General features: G+C 41.0%; 1 protein-coding gene across 1 annotated transcript in view; it reads left to right on the forward strand.

The window, feature by feature from the left end:
* The first annotated feature begins 1,570 nt into the window (after positions 1-1,570).
* Positions 1,571-20,859, forward strand: part of LOC130196075 (uncharacterized) — a 50,570-nt gene continuing 31,281 nt past the window's right edge. Inside the window, exons 1-2 of the mRNA XM_056417936.1 lie at positions 1,571-1,855; positions 2,584-2,671. The gene's annotated coding sequence lies outside the window, so the exon portion shown is untranslated. The remainder of the gene's footprint in view (positions 1,856-2,583; positions 2,672-20,859) is intronic.

Consider the following 20,859-nt stretch of genomic DNA (forward strand, 5'->3'; position numbering starts at 1 on the left):
AATGGTATGAACACAATAACACGCGTTTAAATGTTCCGCTCTCGTAGCGCTGGAAGCGGAAGTCTTTCGGACATAATGGTTAACTTCATCCGTGAAAGTGACCGAGCTGTGTGTGCCTACGGGTGATGATATGAACCCAAACACAAGGGCGTTGGATGTTCCGACGTGTGTGGGATGTCCTCAACAAGTATAATGCAGAACTAGTGGTTAGTTCTTCATGGTGGATGAAGGAGATGCTAACGGTCTTTACGGAGACAAGCCACTGAGTTAAGCCCCACCCCTCACGGAGCGCCGCGACGCATATGGCGTGAACATGGCAAATGGTCGAGCGAGTAAACTCACGCGTTTTGGGCGACGCAACAAATCGCGTCGCTTTTGGTGTGAACGTACCTTTAGATTTAGGCGTTTTTAGATTTAGTTCAACCAAATCAAATTCTTAAGAATATACCTTACAGCCATGAAGACGAACCATAAAGTGAAAATCTGAGATTGTAAATTTCATCATCAAAGCCATACAATAGGAAAGGAAGTGATCGCATCTGTTTGAAACACACTCATCATCATGTGTTAATGTACAGGAGCTATTTTGTACTTACAGCACCTCGCTAATGGCTTTCCCGACAGTGATGGAAGTGGAATGAACTAAAAAAACGACTGTCTTTATTCATTAGCGCTTGACTTGTGAGGTCTGAAGCCCCTCCTTTCTCTGTCCCCTGCAGATATTCTCCAAGCCTCAGCCAATTTGTTTATATGAATTAAAACTCTGATAGATTTATGATGGTAGGGCAGTGCACACCACAGAGGCAGGCGGGACACTTGGATTAAAGGAAAAGTGAAAGTAATTTGGCCTTCACCCAAGACAAAGTTAATCATGTCAGTTAAAGCAAAGAGCCCTTTCCATGCTAGCGGTCTCAAACATCCAGCAGCCACACATTACCCTTTTCTTTTCTTCATTCAGCCATTTAGGATTAATAAATAGGCTAAATAATAATGAATTATAAGCGTTTATCATTGAATGTTATAGATCCTGCAGATCTGCTTTTAGCCAGAAGCTTCACTGTAAGCTATGATAGCCGTACTCATTATCAAAATGCCATTTACGTGCAGTTTGACCACCTATCTTCCAGAAGGATGGAGATGTCCGATTGCTGATTGCAGCCCCTTCTTGATATGATTGTCATGTCAGTCTGCAATCAGCCTCAGTCCTTCAGCTTACCCGACTGAACCCTGTTAGCTTTCCTTGTTTTTTTGTCACCATCTTCCCTGGATCTAATAATGATGAGCTTTTTTTAGCCTCAGTTTTACCCTTAATACTTTCTTTAACAAATGAATTAAATGGTTTCATTTCGAAAATCACTGTTTCACATTCAAAATGTAAACTTATTTTTAAAATGAAAGTAAAGCTATATTTTTTTCCTACAATAACTTCTCCATTATAATCATTATTGTATGCTGTAATTTCCTAAATAGTGAATTTTGGAATAAAACTTTTTTTGTAGTAGTACCCTAACTACACTTTGCTTTCACAGCTCACAATAATATTCTAAAAGACAATCTCGTTGTCCTGCAGTCCACCGGACAGCAGTCGCTTTGATTCATCGGGTAACCTCAGCCCGGCCAGCTCCCAGCTCAGCTCTGAGGCAGAGGAGCGGCGAGATCCAGAGACCCGCCACGCCAGCGTCCTGCGTCGCACTCTCAAAAGCCAAAAGTCAACCTGGGATGAAGAAGAGGAGGTTGAGAAAGAACTAAATCCGTTACCGGAGCCCGGTTCAAACAAAGATTTGAAAGACTTTTCGATCATCTTGCCCAAACCAATTTTGGACAACTGTGATAACAAGACTCGGACCAATATCAGGTACGCACAAAATGTAGACGTCTAGGCATGATTACACAATCTATAGTGTCAGCCAGTGGGAAGTCAGTGAGGGAGTATATACACACAGAAAAATAATGGTTAATGGTTCTTTAAAAGGCTTTGTGGTTCTACGAAGAACCGTCACCTACTGAAGAACCTTTTTTTCATTTCAGACACCTTTATAGGTTCCTTGAAGAACTATTCAAGGAAATGATTCTTCAAAGAATCCTGGTTGAAAAGGTTCTTTGTGGAACCAGAAATGGTGCCTTAAAGAACCATTTTTTAAGGTTCTTTGAGAATCCTTTATAGGTTTGTTTGAAAAACTCTTTAAGGAAATGGTTCTTTAAAGAACTCTGGTTTGAAAGGTTCTCTGTGGAACCAGAAATGGTTATTCTATGGCATCACTCTGAAGAACCATTTTTGGTTCCAGATGGCACCTCAATTCGTCTGTGTGTACTTGTTGGTTAATGTAGGTCTTGAAGCAACAGTTGAATGCTCCTTAGAATGTATTTTTGTATTAAAAATGAAGGACCGATTTTGTCCACCGCCAGTTCCATTGGTAGCATTTTATGAAAGGCTCTCGTATGAAAGCTGAATACAGCAAGTTAAAAAGCTTCAAGTGAACCTATCCTTTAAGATTCCAGCACTGCTACCATTTAGATATGGAGTCATGCCTGCCATCTTTTCCCTTTAATCTTGCTCATCTTCTTTTGCTTGATCTTTTTCAGCTTCTTCGAGGACGGCCCTCCACCATGCTCTCCATCCACAGTTCGCTGGTTGAAAGCATACAACAAAGTGAGAGTCCAGCTGCTTCAGGTAGGAGGACTCTGTACTACTCTCTCTGCACTCTGTTGCTCTGTACACTCCTCTCTCTCTTTGTCTGTTTCTCTTTCACACACACACACTTATCCTTGAGCGAACAAGGACATTCAATCAAATCAGCAAAACGCCATATACATACAGATTAAATAAACAGGCACATGTACTCTCTCTTTCTCTCTCTCTCACTGTCTCTCTCTCTCTCTCTCCCTGTCTCTCTCTCGTTCATGCAATGATCCCTTCTCTTCCTTATTTCCCCTTTGGGTTGGTTGAGTTTCCAGTCACGCTACAGCAATTTGCATCAATTTGTGTGTTACTTAAGGATTCCCACTTTGATCTGGTAAACCGTTTTTTATCCTGGGTGTTCTTCAGGCCCGGCTACCACTCTGTTACAGGGAGTTGTTAAGTTTCTACACATGGTACTGTGAGTTTAAAAAAACATCTCAGAATAGAGTACTAAACACCTGGGGGTGGTTTACAGTTGACCGGGGTGCAGTGGCATTTTGTATAAATCATTCTATGAATGTATTACTTAAACCTTTTGTATGTATCATCATCATCATACTTTTTAATATAGCAAACTTAGCACTGCCTTTAGTCACCTTACCTCAGGCTATTCCTTTCTAACAGACCCTAGAGGTGTAATTTGAGTTTCAGTTATGGTTGTGTGAACAAATGATAAAAAAACCCGCAAGGAGATTTAAAAAAAAATCTTGAAATTGTGACTGCAGCAAAAAGACAAAAACAAGGTGACAATCAACTTGAAAATGACACTGAAATTAAAACAAAGGTTGTACAGAAGTGACTGAATAGTATTTAAGGGGAATACTGTGGTTTTATGTGGACGTTTATTATGTGATATATAGTTTGTGTAGTGTAGGGAGAAAGTGTCTGGCTCATCAGACATGCCTCATCTCTACACTTTGTTTATATTTTGGATATGCAATAAAATTGTTCCACAGATGCTATTATACAAATACAACCGAAATGTAGTCTTCTAAAGTGAGGATATTGTCTTGAGGTATTTATGTAGTACTTGTGAGGACATTGTGTTGAAGTATTTCTTTAGTAGTTGTAAGGACGTTGTGTTGAGGTATTTATTTAGTACTTGTGAGGACATTGTGTTGAAGTATTTATTTAGTACTTGTGAGGACATTGTGTTGAAGTATTTATTTAGTACTTGTGAGGACATTGTGTTGAAGTATTTCTTTAGTAGTTGTAAGGACGTTGTGTTGAGGTATTTATTTAGTACTTGTGAGGACATTGTGTTGAGGTATTTCTTTAGTACTTGTGAGGATATTGTGTTGAGGTATTTATTTAGTACTTGTGATGACATTGTTTTGAGGTATTTCATTAGTACTTGTGAGGACATTGTGTTCAGGTATTTCTTTCGTACTTGTGAGGCCATTGTGTTGAGGTATTTCTTTAGTACTTGTGAGGACATTGTGTTGAGGTATTTATTTAGTACTTGTGAGGACATTGTGTTGAGGTATTTATTTAGTACTTGTGAGGACATTGTGTTGAGGACTCACCTGGTCGTTATCTAAACTGTAACCCTAAAAAAAGGATTTAGTGGTGACCAAATAGCAGATGAGTTGTCACAATGTGATAAGTGTACATACACACACACACACACACACACACACACACACACACACACACACGCTACTTTAGGCGAAGCGTTGATAACATGATTCGAACACCAACAGTTTCCCTTCCGGCTACTCCTTTCGGGACATTTTTTTTTGTCACTTACATTTTTTATTTGTTTAATGATATAAACATAAAACAAGTAAAAAAATGTCAGACATAAACATGAACATATATATACACCCATATACATACCCATACGCACACACACACAGACATACATACATATACACACATACATAAACACACGCATACATACACACATATATACACACACACATACCCTCCCCTCCTCCAAAACACACACAACAACAATAAAAAACAACAAAAAGACAACAACAAAAAACAACCCCGGCACCCCCTTAATTATCTTTTACTTGTAAGTGTGTATACACTACCCTGCATCTATATTTGCAATCCCCTCAAAATCCAAATCTTACCCCTGAGTATTTGACCCCTCCTCTAATTTGCAATGAAAGCCATCAGACTTTTCCATGCTTGGTCAGTTTGGCTTGAACTGTTCTTCAGCCTGGCAATCATACTTTCAAAATCAGCCGTCTCCGTCATGAGTTTGAGCCAGTCTGTGAGCGTGGCCGTATGTGGGCTCTTCCAGTTTCTCAGGATAAGCCTCGCTGCCACCATGAAGCCTGTTAGCGACAGTCTGATCCCTGCGTTGGTGAGGCCTGGTGGCACCAGTGATGTGTCCCCTAATAAACACAGTTGTGGGGATTCTGGTAAAGGCCGCTTGAGCCACCCTTCTAATGTCTTTAGTACTGCATTCCATAAAGGCCACACATTGGAGCACTCCCACATAGCATGTAGAAAAGTGCCCGTTTCTATATTACATTTCCAACAATTATGATCTTGCCTCAATCCCATTTTATACAGTTTCAAAGGTGTAAAATAATATCTGTGTACAATTTTATAGTGAGTAAACTTGCTTCTTGCATCCCTTGTAGCCCAGCCTACATTTGATATTATTTCTTGCCATACATCTCCCCTTATCTCAGTCCGAAGATCTTTTTGCCATACTAGTCTCAGTCCATCGCACATTCCAACTTGAATATTCAACAATTTTCGATAAAATATTGAGGCAGATTGTTGGGTACGGGAAGCATTTAGGAACTCCTGAATCTTATTCTCTTCTTTCTTTTCTATTTTCAGTCCAAACCCAGCCCCCATGCTACTCCTCAACTGTAAATACTTCCAGAAATCCCCCTTCTCATCTAAATTAATCGTTTCTTTAAGGTCCTCAAATGATTTAAATGAGCCATCTCTGTAGAGATCTTTGATGACATGTACTCCTTTTGCCAGCCATGTATCCCATATAAATACTTTTTTCCCTAAGCAGATGTGAGGGTTATTCCAAGTGGAGGAATAGCTTTGTTTATATTGAGAAATCCCCAGAATCTTATGTGCCCTTGCCCATGCCCACTTGGAGTGTTGTACTACTCGATTTCTTTGGTCGGTTTCCGTTGTGTGTTTCTGAGATAGCAAGTCCATAACCTGGAGTGGAAAGGCTAATTCCCCTTCCATCTTTACCCATGCCGGATTGGATTCATAATTTGCCCAGTGCCGTGCAATTTTATGTATTTTGAATGCTATGCTATATATGTATTTATTTAGTACTTGTGAGGACATTGTGTTGAGGTATTTATTTAGTACTTGTGAGGACATTGTGTTGATTTATTCAGTACTTGTGAGGACATTGTGTTGAAGTATTTCTTTAGTAGTTGTAAGGACGTTGTGTTGAGGTATTTATTTAGTACTTATGAGGACATTGTGTTGATTTATTTAGTACTTGTGAGGACATTGTGTTGAAGTATTTCTTTAGTAGTTGTAAGGACGTTGTGTTGAGGTATTTATTTAGTACTTGTGAGGACATTGTGTTGAAGTATTTCTTTAGTAGTTGTAAGGACATTGTGTTGAGGTATTTATTTAGTACTTGTGAGGACATTGTTTTGAGGTATTTCATTAGTACTTGTGAGGACATTGTGTTCAGGTATTTATTTAGTACTTGTGAGGACATTGTGTTGAGGTATTTATTTAGTACTTGTGAGGACATTGTTTTGAGGTATTTCATTAGTACTTGTGAGGACATTGTGTTCAGGTATTTCTTTAGTACTTGTGAGGACATTGTGTTGAGGTATTTATTTAGTACTTATGAGGACATTGTTTTGAGGTATTTCATTAGTACTTGTGAGGACATTGTGTTCAGGTATTTCTTTAGTACTTGTGAGGACATTGTGTTGAGGTATTTATTTAGTACTTGTGAGGACATTGTGTTGAGGACTCACCTGGTCGTTATCTAAACTGTAACCCTAAAAAAAGGATTTAGTGGTGACCAAATAGCAGATGAGTTGTCACAATGTGATAAGTGTACATACACACACACACACACACACGCTACTTTAGGCGAAGCGTTGATAACGTGATTCGAACACCAACAGTTTCCCTTCCGGCTACTCCTTTCGGGACTTTTTGATGTCATTGGTCCAATCTATTTCTCTCTGATTACCGTTTTCCACACTTGAACATTCCCTCTCATGTCCATTGTTAGTTAACATTGTGTTGAAATGAGCTTTTAGACTTGTCATTTGTTTATCAGGGGATATAATTAAAGAACTGAGAGAATCAAATTTCAAGAGATTTCCGACTAGAAAACATGGACTGACAAGTGGGTTCAAGGCCCTGTGTTGACACACATCCACATTACTTCAGTGTCATTGAGCAAGACACAGAATCCCTGTGGGTCAGTGTCTCACCCTGTAATCTGACCTACCTGGCAAAGGGCAGGGAGAAACACAAATTTCCCCAGAGAGATCAATACAGTATTACATTATTTATGACTTTGCTCCCAAGATAAATTATCTAATTGCTTAAATAAAAAACCTGATGGAGTGTTGGTTATGAATCCCATCCCTCTTCTCAAGAGGCGACTATCAGGCCACCTCAGGCAATTCAATTCAATTCAGTTTATTTGTATAGCCCAATTTCACAAATTACAAATTTGTCTCGGAGTGCTTTACAATCTGTACATATAGACATCCCTGCCCCAAAACCTCACATCGGACCAGGAAAAACTCCCAAATAACCCTTCAGGGGGGAAAAAAGGGAAAAAACCTGCAGGAGAGCAACAGAGGAGGATTGAGACAGTATTAGATGTTTTCAAGGCGATGGGGTCAAGAACTCTGAAAAGACCGTGGCATTTACCAATTGAGCATGCAGGAATGGTCTCAGGACCGACGCTATTGAGTTTCATTATAGGAAGTCGAAGACATTGAGGCTATCGCTGTTGCTGCTCTATCAATTTGGACTCTCGTCTCTTCATCTCTTAATTTGGAATTGCTGGCACACTATCCAATATCTTTTTTATTCATCTGACTTAAATGTCCTCGTATATATCGGAAAGCGCTAAGTGTTCAAAACATTGTGTTGTCTTCAGTTCTCCGAGCTCCAAAATCAGACAGCCTTTTCTGTTACGCTCCATTGCTTTATAGACATGCACAATACATCTCTTAAATATCCCCACGTCAGGTCTTATGAAGCAGCAATTCACTCAAATCAGCTCAGCAGCAACCAGGCTCATTATTGAATCAAAGAGGTTTTGTCATTATACCCCCACAGTGTTGTATTTTAAAATGTAATGTGCAGGTTTGATTCATCTACTGTTTTGATGACATACATATCTGAAACTGGGGCAGTATTGGAGAAGGCAATCTTGCAACAGACAATACTTCAGGGGTTAGGATGCAGCCGGTGGACATCTGGGCCAAGACTTGTCAACTCTTCACACTCCTGGTAGCCGATTTACAGGCTAGTTTTAAGCTAATAGAAAGCGTCATCTCAAGGCAGCCGATGGGTTCTGAGATTTCACTTCAGCCAAAGACCTTTTGCTCTCCACATGGACCTGCACTTAACCAAGGCTAGCTCAACCGTGATTGGTCAATACTCCTTGTGTACAAAAAATGGACTATTAATGGAAACCAGACACCAAAATCGTGTCCGGTTGCATACAATGTGAATGCATAATCTATTCAGAGACATTATGCAGATGGTTTTCAGAGGTATTATCTTGGAAGTTGAAACTGGATTAACACTCATTCCATAAATTTTGATCCAATTTGACAACGAGACCGGTGAGTACAGTATTTGCTCATGTTCCACTGTTTCTATTGGTTAACAGCTCTCAGCAGCAGTATTTAAACAAACTGTCTCAAGAACAAACTACTTGAGTGAGGAAATATGAAAATGGTGGTAACATTGGGATGACGTTGATTCTAAAATATTCAGAATGTTTCATTATTGTGGGTTAGTAAGGTTGCTACCTCCATCTGCCTCATGGGTCACGGAGGTCTGCATCATGGTCCATGCCCACTACCAACTAGTCATACACTCTTTCATATTCATTGAATGTGTTTTAACTCCTTCTGTACACATGGCATCTATTGCATCTGTCCATCCTGGAGAGGGATCCTCCTCTGTTGTTCTCCTGAAGGTTTCTTCCCTTATTTCCCCGTGAAATGTTTTTTTCTAATTCTAGGGAGTTGTTCCTGATCCAATGTGAGGTCAAAGGTCAGGGATGTCGTATGTGTACAGATTGTAAAGCCCTCTGAGGCAAATTTGTAATTTGTGATTTTGGGCTATTCAAAATAAACTGAAAGCCACCACCTCCGTACAGGTATAGATGCCTCGTTGCCACCGCTGCCGGCCACTTGCCGTCAGATCTGAGAGAATAATGAGTTCATGCAGTCCGGTCACTCCACATCAACAACAGATCATTTCTTTAAATGCCACCTTTTGATCTCGCTCAAAAAAAAACGCAGAGGGGGAAGCCACAGCAGATCACTCCGCTTTCACGACCAATTACACAAGCATTCTGCCGCTCGATGCTCATTAGGCTTCGGTCTCAGGAGTGCTCTCTGTGGACAATTCCCTTTTCCAGTTTGGTGATGAAGCGTATCTTGAATTAGATTTTTTCTTTCTTTCTTTTTGTCATTTTGCAGTAAATGTACATGAAGCTTCTCATTCTGACCTTTGAAATTCTTGTAATGTAGTTCTGACTGTCGCTTTTGAATGTCACTCATCTAAAGGGGCTCTGGATAGCTGACTTTGAATAAACGACCTTGCTGCCTTCGTCACATGTATCACCATCCATCCATTCTATGATCTATCCACGAGTAACTTATCCCTAACTAACCCTAACCTGAAAAAGGTACAAATTAAATATGATTTAACCCCCAAAGTATTCCTCTTACATACAATCCCTTTATATGCATGTTGTTCTACAAAGAATTACATATCTATTTCTTTGCTGAAATCATTTCAGAAATTACTTTGCACTTTTGCAATAGGGCTAAAAATGTTATTCCAAACCGGTGGGAGGAATTCAGCTTCAGGAATAATGAGCGCGCCTCGCCTCCATGAGTAGGCATCCGTCATTACAAGGCTGTGTATTGTTGCTTGAACTGTTTCAACATGACATACAGAGAATAACTGACCGTGTCTGGGAGGCGGAGGATGGATCCAGGTTTGCCACTGGTCAACAGTTATCCCCATGTTGACAAAAATAGTGTCTCAGTAGAAAAAGTATTCTACCATGGCAACCATGTCACATTTCTATGGAAACACAACCTTACATTAGTTTAGGACTTGGGGCGTCATCGCCACAGCTGGTGGCAGGTGTGTGTGCTCGCACTGAAATAGCACATTCTGAAGCCCCCTGTCGTATTACATGTACAGAACGTTTTGCTATCGACTGGAGATCAAAGCATCAAGCGACATCGTCTTCAAATGTGAACGCTGTCATTGGTTATTTTGTCAATGCCTTCTTTGTTGGCAGTGTATTTGCATAAATGTCCAGATGGATTTGGGATCGTTGACGAGAAAGGATAATTTGATTTTTCAGATTCGGTTTGACAATCTGGGAATGACCATTGGTGGATTAGAGTTTTTTATCATGCAGAACGCAGTGCTCAACCCTCTTAACCCCCAAACCCAAGAGCCAAATTAAAAAAGCATGTTGTATTTAAACAATCACCAAGAGTATTTGCCAGAAACTGTAAAAAAGAAGCAACCGAATGAAGCTTAACATTGTGCTATGTCTCATTTAAAATATTTTCCCCAATAAACTGTTTGCTTAAACAAGATTCCGTAAAAAACATAAAATATTGAGCTCCTTAACGCAACTAGGAAGCCATGTTTCATTCGGCTGAGACGAACAGTCACCCTACGACAAATCTGTGAAACTTCGGGTTTCCCTGCAGGCTGCTGAGCACATTGCATTGAGGAGAGGCTGTAAGTAGAGGTGGTAAAGATGTGAATAGTTTAACATGCGTCGCCTTCATTATTTTTCCCAACAATGTTGAATCAAAAAGAAATTATCAAAGAAATTAAAACGGAGATTTGTGGGTGGATTTATGGCATACTCCCCAAAAAGACATATTTGAGTTCTCTCTCCTTCCAGCCGGGATGGTGCTGTTTCCATAGAGATGCAGGATTTCTATGTCAGTGAAAAAACGAGGCCACAATGTGACACGAGCAAAAAGAAACACCCAAAACTGCTCGGTACTAATTGTATTTTCTGACTAAATCAACCCGCCGGAAGACAATTCATGAACTCTTCCAGATGTCCAGATGTTGTTCTAGTGTTGACAAAGATTTGGGTTGTAATCTCACGTCAGAGATGAAGGGTGGCCCAGATGTCTCCATCCACTTGCCGAAGATGAGGCACACTCGAAAGGAAAATGAGATCGAAAGAGTAATGATCCAAAAGATGAGATACACACATATATTTTAATAAAATTACTGGACTAACCAGATGTGATGTTTGTCTGGTAGCAGAATGAGTTTTCCCAAAACTTGAGCCTCAAATCTCTCTGATAATATAAGTTTAGTTCGCCATACCATACAATACATACGCTCAGAGACGCAGCCTTTCATTAGAAAGAGACTCCATACAACTGATTGTCCTGAAAAAACGGAGACGCAAACAATAACTTGTCTGTTTGATTTACAATGCAGTTTCATTTCCGTACAAAAATATATCACATTCATCTAAAAAAAGGGTCCTTGTGTTTATGGACAGAACGGGAGCGATTTAGACGTATCCGTGAGCTGAGATAATGGAGGCAACAAAGAGATATTACACATGATGTCTCATCTTCTACTCATCGAACCTGCAGTACCAGACGTTACTGAAATATGCACTATTTGTGGTATATAAACGAATGTTACCTTCTCTTCTCACACGGGTAACGTAGAGCGCTCTCCCGGAGTAAAAGGTCGCCGATTGTAGGACACTTCAATTCGATTCAGATTATTTTCTATAGCCCATTCTCACAAATTGCAAATTTGCCTCAGAGGGCTTTACAATCTGTACACATAGACATCCCTGACCTTTGACCTCACATCAGATCAGGAACAACTCCCAAACAACCCTTCATGGGGAACAAAGGGAAGAAACCTTCAGGAGAGCAACATAGGAGGATCCCTCTCCAGGATGGACAGAAGAAAAGAGGTCATGTGACCAGAATGAATCATTACAGAGTTAAATGAAACCATTCAATAAATATGACAGAGTGCATGAATAGTTGGTAGTAGGCATGGACCACGATCCAGACCTCCATGAACCTTCAGGCAGATGGAGGTAGAGAGGAGGAGTGGGCGGGGCATCAGCAGTGCCATGGCATCAGATCCAACCAGGTCCAATGGACCCTATTCGTGATAACACGATATCTACGAATCCCGGCATATTATCTTTTTGTAGATGAGCTAGAAGTTTGGCTTTATCGAGATTGTTGGAGGGAGCAGTAAAAGAAAGGAGAAGCACGAAGGGAGGCGTCACAATCCAATACGTGTTGGTTTGCACAATGCAGGTTGAGTATGTGCTTTTCTTTTGTGTCGCAGAAGGACTCTTCTTTGTCGTTTGCTGCATTGTCAGACATTAAATCTGTTTCTCAGTCAACCTGGGGAGAGTTTGTAGTGGCTTTATTTCACGCCATTTCAAAAAAGTATCGGAAACTGATAAAAGAAGCTTTCTGCCTCTGCCTCCCATGCTCAGTAAGTTTAAAACACTCAAAAAGGTTGCCAACGTTCGGTTGAAGACCTGACGACGTCTGGAGGAGCTTTGAGCAGAGTACTTGGCTTCAGCCTAAGGTTGAGGACATGGCAACTGTTTGAGCTCAAAGACATCGGAGTTGAAGGTTTGCGTGGTTTGAGATGTTTCTGAGGACATTTCGAGAAGGTTTTTGCTAGATTTGTGTGTCTTGAACTGTCTTTTACTTGAACAGTGAAGCACACCTTGTCAAAAGAAAAGGGCCAAAGTATGTACGTGTTTTAAGTGTATTAAGTGTTACTTAACGAAGTTCATGTCGAGAAAAAGAAAAACACTGAACAGCCACTATCTGTTTTTCTGCAGATGAAAAAAAAGAAACACCATTCAGCGTCATCTCTCAACCTTTCTGAGAGCACTTCAAAGCATTTATCCGTCCATTAGAGGGCCTTGATTGAAACCTTGAGAGAATCTCTGTGTATCAGCGAGTGATCACACGTTCAGCCCAGAGAAGAGAAGGAGACCGTCATCGGCTTCTCAAGAGAGGAAATACAGCCATGAATTGTATCAAGTCCTCTTGGAGCCGGTACATCGGGTTTAGGCTGGATGGGAGTGTGTCGCTGGTTTGACCACCGTCACTGAAGATTTAGTTAGGTTTAGGCAAAGTCTGTGAAATACTTAGTTAGGTTTAGGAAAAGATTGTGAAACATTCAGTAAGGTTTAGGAAAAGATCGTGAAATACTTAGTTAGGTTTAGGAAAAGATCGTGAAATATTTAATTCAATTCAATTCAATTCAGTTTATTTGTATAGCCCAATTTCACAAATTACAAATTTGTCTCGGAGTGCTTTACAATCTGTACACATAGACATCCCTGCCCCAAAACCTCACAACGGATCAGGAAAAACTCCCAAATAACCCTTCAGGGGGAAAAAAAGGGAAGAAACCTTCAGGAGAGCAACAGAGGAGGATCCCTCTCCAGGATGGACAGATGCAATAGATGTAATGTGTACAGAAGGACAGATTTAGAGTTAAAATACATTCAATGAATATGACAGAGTGTATGAATAGTTCATAGTAGGCTTATTCCATGATGGAGACCTCCACGATCCATCAGGCAGATGGCGGTGGGGAGGCGGAGTGGACGGGGTCTCAACAGTGGGCGGAGTCTCAACAGGACAGTGGCGTTGTCGGTAGCAGGAATTCCACGACCCAGACCTCGATGATCAATCAGGCAAATAGGATCTATGCCGTCTCATAGGGTCCGATGACCCTATGAGACGTGAAGTCAAAAGGACTCCGGGGAGAAAGCAGAGTTAGTAACGTGTGATTGAGAGATGAAAATTCATTCCTAAGGAGAGAAAAAAGAGGAGATAGGTGCTCAGTGCATCCTAAAACGTCCCCCGGCAGCTATAAGCCTATAGCAGCATATCAAGGGGCTGGACCAGGTGAACCTGATTCAGCCCTAACTATAAGCTCTGTCAAAGAGGAAGGTCTTAAGTCTACTCTTAAACAAGGTGACTGTGTCTGCCTCCAGGACTGAAGGTGGAAGCTGGTTCCATAAAAGAGGAGCTTGATAACTAAAGGCTCTGGCTCCCATTCTACTTTTTAAGACTCTAGGAACTACAAGTAGTCCCGCATTTAGTGAGCGTAGCTCTCTAGTGGGGCAATATGGTACTACAAGCTCCTTAAGATATGATGGTGCATCACCAATCAAGGCTTTGTACGTTAAGAGAAGAATTTTAAAAGTGATTCTTGATTTTACTGGGAGCCAGTGCAGAGCAGCTAGTGCAGGAGTGATGTGATCTCTTTTCTTAGTTTTAGTGAGAACACGAGCTGCAGCATTCTGGATCAACTGGAGGGACCTAAGAGACTTATTAGAGCAGCCTGATAATAAGGAGTTGCAGTAATCCAGTCTCGAAGTAACGAACGTGAACCAATTTTCTGCATCTTTTTGAGACAAGATGTGCCTGATTTTTGAAATATTACGTAGATGAAAGAATGCAGTCCTTGAGATTTGCTTTACGTGGGAGTTAAAGGACAAGTCCCGATCAAAGATAACGCCGATATTCTTTACAGTGGTGTTGGATGCCAGGGCAATGCCGTCTACAGAAACCACATCACCAGATAATTGATCTCTGAGGTGCTCAGGGCCGATTAAAATTACTTCGGTTTTGTCTGAGTTTAACATCAAGAAGTTGCAGGTCATCCATGTTTTTATGTCTTTAAGACATGCTTGAATTTTACCGAGTTGGTTGCTCTCCTCTGGTTTTATCGATAAATATAGTTGAGTATCATCTGCATAACAATGAAAGTTTATGGAGTGTTTCCTGATAATATTGCCCAAAGGAAGCATGTATAAGGTAAATAAAATTGGTCCAAGCACAGAACCTTGTGGAACTCCGTGATTAACGTTGGTGGTTATCGCGGCGTCATCGTTTACAAATACAAACTGAGATCGATCTGATAAATAGGATTTAAACCAAATTAGTGCCGTGCCTGAAATGCCAATCGACTGCTCCAGTCTCTGTAACAGGATGTCATGGTCAATGGTGTCGAATGCAGCACTAAGGTCTAACAAGACCAGTACAGAGATGAGTCCTTTATCTGCTGCCATTAAGAGGTCATTTGTAATTTTCACCAGTGCTGTCTCGGTGCTGTGGTGTTTTCTAAATCCTGATTGAAATTTCTCAAATAAACTATTATGATGTAGAAAGTCGCACAACTGATTTGCGACCACTTTCTCAAGGATCTTGGAGAGGAAGGGGAGGATAGAGATCGGTCTGTAGTTAGCCAACACCTCTGGATCCAGAGTGGGCTTCTTCAGGAGAGGTTTAATAACAGCCACTTTGAAGGAGTGTGGTACGTGGCCTGTTAGCAGAGACACATTGATTATATCTAATAGAGAGCTGCCAATTAAAGGCAAAACGTCTTTCAGCAGCCTCGTCGGGATGGGGTCCAAGAGACAGGTAGACGTGTTCGAAGTAGAAACCGTTGAAGATAATTGGTCACGGTTGATGGGAGAAAAGCCATCCAAATATACACCAGGGCATACCGCGGTTTCCAAGGCCATTCCACTTGAGGACAGGTTGGCACTGGTTAAGGGCAAGAGATTATTAATCTTGTCCCTAATAGTTAAAATCTTTTCATTAAAGAAGTTCATAAAGTCATTACCACTGAGCTCTATAGGAATGCTCGGCTCCACAGAGCTGTGACTCTCTGTCAGCCTGGCTACAGTGCTAAAGAGAAACCTGGGGTTGTTCTTATTTTTCTCTATTACTGATGAGTAATAGACTGCTCTGGCATTACGGAGGGCCTTCTTATAAGTTTTAAGACTATCTCGCCAAACTAAGCGGGATTCTTCCAGATTAGTTGAACGCCATATGCTTTCAAGCTTTCATGATGTTTGCTTCAGTTTGCGGGTCTGAGGGTTATACCAGGGAGCAAATCTCCTCTGCCTCACTGTCTTCTTCTTCAGAGGGGCTATCGAGTCCGGTGTCATTCTCAGTGAGCCTGTGGCACTTTCAACAAGATGATCAATCTGGGACGGACTAAAGTTAGACCAGGAGTCCTCTGTTATATTGAGACGTGGTATCGAATCAAATGCAGAAGGAATCGCTTCTTTAAATTTAGCTACAGCACTGTCAGTTAGACATCTGGTGTAGAAACTTTTGACTAACGGTGTACACTCCGGTAGTATAAATTCAAAAGTTATGAGGTTGTGGTCTGACAGAAGAGGATTCTGTGGGAAGACCTTCAAATGCTCAATGTCAACGCCATATGAAGAACAAGATCAAGCGTGTGGCCAAAGCTGTGAGTGGGATTCTGTACTCTCTGACAGAAGCCAATCGAGTCCAACAATGAGATGAATGCAGCACCTAGGCAATCATTATCAACATCCACATGGATATTAAAATCTCCTACAATAATAACTTTATCAGTTTTAAGAACCAAACTTGATATAAATTCTGAGAATTCAGATATAAACTCTGAATATGGACCTGGTGGCCGGTACAGAATCACAAATAGAATTGGCTGTCGTGTTTTCCAGGTTGGATGTGAAAGACAAAGAACAAGGCTTTCAAATGAGTTGTAGTGTAATTTAGGTTTAGGATTTATTAAAAGGCTCGAGTCAAAGATGGCTGCTACTCCACCTCCTCGACCGGTGCCTCGAGGAATGTGAGTCTTAATATGACTTGGAGGAGTCGATTCATTTAGGCAGACATATTCTTCATGGCTCAGCCAGGTTTCAGTTAGGCAACATAAATCAATGTGATTATCTGATATTAAATCATTTAGTAACACAGCTTTAGATGACAGAGATCTAATATTTAGGAGACCACATTTAATAGTGTAGTATATTCTGGACTACCGTGGAAGATTGAAGAAATGATGATGGAGAAGGAAAGTTCGAGCGACTCCGCACTTGATAGGAACACAAAGTTTATTCTACAAGATACAGGTCAATAACAGACGACTAGAACGACTGGAGACTTTCAGGAGCCAGATTGCGAAAGTCCAAAGATGTGACATCCTGCTACACGTTATATAGGGAGAAGGCAGGCCGTTTAAGGTCACAATCTATAGCCGGCCACGTCAGTTGGGGCTAAAAGTGTGCTTCTGACCCCCACCTTACATGGTCATCTGGCAACAAGTGTGCTTCTGACCCCCACCTTACATGGTCATCTTCTGCACCAAGGCCTTCACCCCAGTGGGCTTCTATTCTCAGAGCTTCCCTCGACCTACAGCATTGATACTTAATACTGTTGTACACCACAAATTCCCCACAATAGTCCTGTTTTGTTGCACTGCTGAAATAATGGTGTTAACTTGTATAAGGTTATTGTGTACGACTCCTCTTCTGCTTACTTTTGATTTATTTAATTTAAGTGGCCGTGGGACAGACACAGTCTCTACCCTAGAGTTGTGGGTGGGTAACTGCTCGAATGGAAGAGCAGAGAAGGGTGTTAAACTACAACTCTGCTCCCGGTTCCTGATCTGAACCCTGGGTTGTCATGGATTAAGTCCGGTGATCAACTTGGTCATATTCGCAGAAATGAGACGCGCTCCGTCCTACGTGGGATGGATGCCGTCTCTCCTCATCAGATCAGGTTTTCCCCAGAAAGTCTTCCAGTTGTCTACGTAGCCCACATTATTCGCTGGGCACCACCTCGACAGCCAGCGGTTGAAAGACGACATTCGGCTATACAATTCGTCAGTCAGCAAATTTGGGAGAGGGCCAGAGAAAATTACGGTGTCCGACAACGTCTTGGCATAAGCACACACCGATTCCACATTAATTTTAGTGAGTTCCGAGCGGCGGGCTCGGGCGTCATTACCACCGGCATGTATTACAATCTGACTGTATCTCCGCTTATCCTTAGCCAGCAGTTTCAAACAAGACTCCACGTCGCCCGCTCTGGCCCCCGGGAGGCACACGACTGTGGTCCGCGGCTTCGCTATTTTCACGTTCCTGACTATAGAGCTCCCGATAACCAGGGTGTGCTCCTCAGCGGGTGTGTCGCTGAGCAGGGAAAACTGGTTCGAAACGTGAAGTGGTTGGTGCACAGCGGGCTTCTGTATAGACTTACTACTCCTGCAAACAGTTACCCACCCTCCCGGCTGCTCGGGCGCTGCCGGGGAACAGCTATCAGCTGACTGTAGCTCCGCGCCGACTACGGGAGAGGGCGGGCTAACTAGCATAGCTATCTGAGCTTCGATGGCGCGGAGCCGTGCATCTAACCCACTTAGACCTGCCTCTAACCTAGCAAATAAACTACACTTGTTGCATGTATCGTTATCATTAAGGGAGGCAGAGGGATAACTATACATGAGACACACTGAGCAAGAGGGAGCGGGAGGGAGAGAAGAAGAAGTCATGCTCGCTGCTGAGCTGGCAACCGGAGCTTACTGGAAGAGTTGAGATGATGCGTTCAGGAGCAGCTGGGAAAATCAGTGCCTTTAGTTAGGTTTAGGAAAAGATCTTGAAATACTTAGTTAGGTTTAGGAAAAGATCGTGAAATACTTAGTTAGGTTCAGGAAAATATCGTGAAATACTTAGTTAGGTTTCGGAAAAGATTGCGAAATACTTAGTTAGGATCAGGAAAAGATCGTGTAATATTTACCAATGGGTCTCCACCGACGATAATAACCAGGGTGCATGATGGGAAACGCACAGTTGTGACAACGAACATCACGATTCATGTGCAATCGTGGTACTCAACTCTAAGAGTGCTGGCTGTCGGTCACATGTCGTGCAATGAGTGAAGGTTTAATCTGAAAATGTGTCTTGTGCATATACAGGACTGTCTCAGAAAATTAGAATATTGTGATAAAGTTCTTTATTTTCTGTAATGCAATTAAAAAAACAAAAATGTCATGCATTCTGGATTCATTACAAATCAACTGAAATATTGCAAGCCTTTTATTCTTTTAATAGTGCTGATTATGGCTTACAGCTTAAGAAAACTCTAAAATCCTATCTCATAAAATTTTAATATTTCCTCAGACCAAGTAAAAAAAAAGATTTATAACAGCTGAGTGTTTGTCAAGGCTCAGGAAACCCTTGCAGGTCTTTCGAGTTAATTAGACAATTCAAGTGATTTGTTTAATACCCTACTAGTATACTTTTTCATGATATTCTAATATTTAGAGATAGGATATTTGAGTTTTCTTAAGCTGTAAGCCATAATCAGCAATATTAAAAGAATAAAAGGCTTGCAATATTTCAGTTGATTTGTAATGAATCCAGAATGCATGACATTTTTGTTTTTTTAATTGCATTACAGAAAATAAAGAACTTCATCACAATATTCTAATTTTCTGAGACAGTCCTGTATATCTTTTTTTTTATTGAAAAAGTTCTTCCATATATTTTGGTCTTTTTTCGTCTTATGCAATGTTTGCCAGTCCTATGAATTCAATTCTGGGCAGTCAGACAAAAACAAGTCCATCCCTAAAAAGTTAATGTTTGAGAGACGTGAGGGATAAACTATTCATGTTATTGTGACTTTCCACAACTAGAAATTAAAGATACATCCTCACAGTGCAGTAGTTGGAGAGGCCTTTCCATTCAACCCATAACCTTCACCCTTCGGTTTTAGTGGTTTTGGAAGGCACTGATTAACAAGGTTGTCCTGCTGAAAAGGTCGTTCAGATCAGAAAAACAAACAACCTACTTTGTTGTTTGATTTCCAGGACTTGTTGAGCACACTGTCTGCTACTCAACTCTTATCCTTGGTAACACACACACACACACACACACACACACACACACACACACACACACATGAGATTGCGGCATCGAGCAGGCGGACATCAAAACGAGCATCAGACAGTGGGGTTGGGCAGTCGGAGAGGATTGTGGGGAGAAAGATGAGAAGAAGAGTAGAAAGGAGAGCAGATGGGGAAGAACACGAAGAGCAGGAGACGCTGAGACTCACAGGAGTCCACAGCTCCTCGCGGGGGGGGGTCACAATTCAGAAGAAGTCGAGCGAGAACCTGTCGAGGGAAAGTTTCTCGTCACGAGCACTGCGACACACACATACACAGAGAGACACACACACAGACACACACAGAGACACACACACAGATACACACATACAGACATACACACACAGAGACAAACACACTGCATCCTCATGCCACGGTTCATATATTAAAAAATATCATGAAATATTTAGTTAGGTTAAGGCAAAGATCGTGAAACATTTAGTAAGGTTTCAGAAAAAATCATGAAATACTTAGTTAGGTTAAGGCAAAGATCGTGAAATACTGAGTTAGGTTAAGGCAAAAATCTTGAAATATTTAGTTAGGTAAAGGCAAAGATCGTGAAATATTTAGTTAGGTTTGGGAAAAGATTGTGAAATACTTAGTTAGGTTTAGGAAAAGATTGTGAAATATTTAGATAGGCTTTGTTTCAGAAAAGATTGTGAAATACTTTGCTAGTTTTAGGCAACAAGGCTATTACGTAGATAACGTCCACAATTATTTAGTTGAATTTCTTTTCGTAGGTATTGCTGCGATAATAAATAATGACAACGTCTTTAGATTGGCTTATCTGTACTCGTATTTCATCTATCTTTTTTTTTTTTTTTTTTTAAAGCTCCGGGGGAAGAAATTCATTCCCGTGAACAGCAGGATGTTAGGTTTTATTATCAGCTTCTCTCCCATGATAAAAAATTCATTAAAAAAAGAAAAAGTGTCTAATCAATATGAAAGTGGTTCTTACATGTTGCAGTACGTAGATCGTGCAGCTGGTGGATGAAAGGTTGTTTTGTTTTTCTTCTTCCTCCCACTAACAAGCAGTTTTTGATTGTCATGAAGTTTTCTCCAGCTTTGGGAGCCCGCCAGAGAAAACTGTTTGTTATGAAGTTCCTTCTGAAACACGGAGGAACAATTTCCTTCTTTTTATTCATTTATTTTTCTCCCTTTTGTACATTTGAAATGGTTTAAAACTGCAATTTATTTTGACAAATCAGTTT

The sequence above is a fragment of the Pseudoliparis swirei genome, chromosome 7, assembly GCF_029220125.1.
Source record: "Pseudoliparis swirei isolate HS2019 ecotype Mariana Trench chromosome 7, NWPU_hadal_v1, whole genome shotgun sequence".
NCBI classification, from domain to species: Eukaryota; Metazoa; Chordata; class Actinopteri; order Perciformes; family Liparidae; genus Pseudoliparis; species Pseudoliparis swirei.